Below are 712 nucleotides of genomic sequence, written 5' to 3' on the forward strand. Positions count from 1 at the left end.
ACAGTACACCTGAAAAAAAGGGGAAAAGCTTGTGCAAAATTTAAAAAATATTTTTGGCAGTTAATAGTGGTAGTATTTTCCTGAGACTGTAATGCGGGGTAAAGCAAATGAGTAATTATGGGATATTTCAATTTTGTAATCTGTATCCTTGAAACCAGGATTCTCAGAGTGGAAGACAGATATAATATAGAAGAGGGTTAGTAAACTTTGTTCTTATTTTATATTGAGGATACACACACGCACACCCCTACAGCCCAGACTGTGGTCCTGAAATACTATTACATCATTTTCCACTAAAAGAATATAAGGCTTCTTGGAGAAATGGTTGATTCTAGGTCTGGGGCAGAAATTATACAAGATTTAATCTGGGATGTCTTTTATACTAGGTAGCAAAGAATCTATCATCACAAAAGACAGTAAGTGGCTAACTTGAAGAGGCTCCCACTGGCCAAAAATAATATAATTTGAGCTTCAGTATAGATATGCATTGAAATCCAAATATGCTTAAATCCTTGAGTTTACCTTTGGAGGATTGTAGGGAATAAATTCATTGTCTTGAAAAAACTAGCAAAGAGATTACACCACTGGGTAGCCAAAATAGTAGAAGAGAAGCATTTCTTAAGAAAGTATACCTGCTAATAAATGAAAACATGATAGAATTACAATATCTACACTTTGCCATGTTCAGTTAATTAATGGATCTAGACACTGA

The sequence above is a fragment of the Pteropus vampyrus genome, unplaced genomic scaffold, assembly GCF_000151845.1.
Source record: "Pteropus vampyrus isolate Shadow unplaced genomic scaffold, Pvam_2.0 Scaffold19, whole genome shotgun sequence".
Taxonomy (NCBI): domain Eukaryota; kingdom Metazoa; phylum Chordata; class Mammalia; order Chiroptera; family Pteropodidae; genus Pteropus; species Pteropus vampyrus.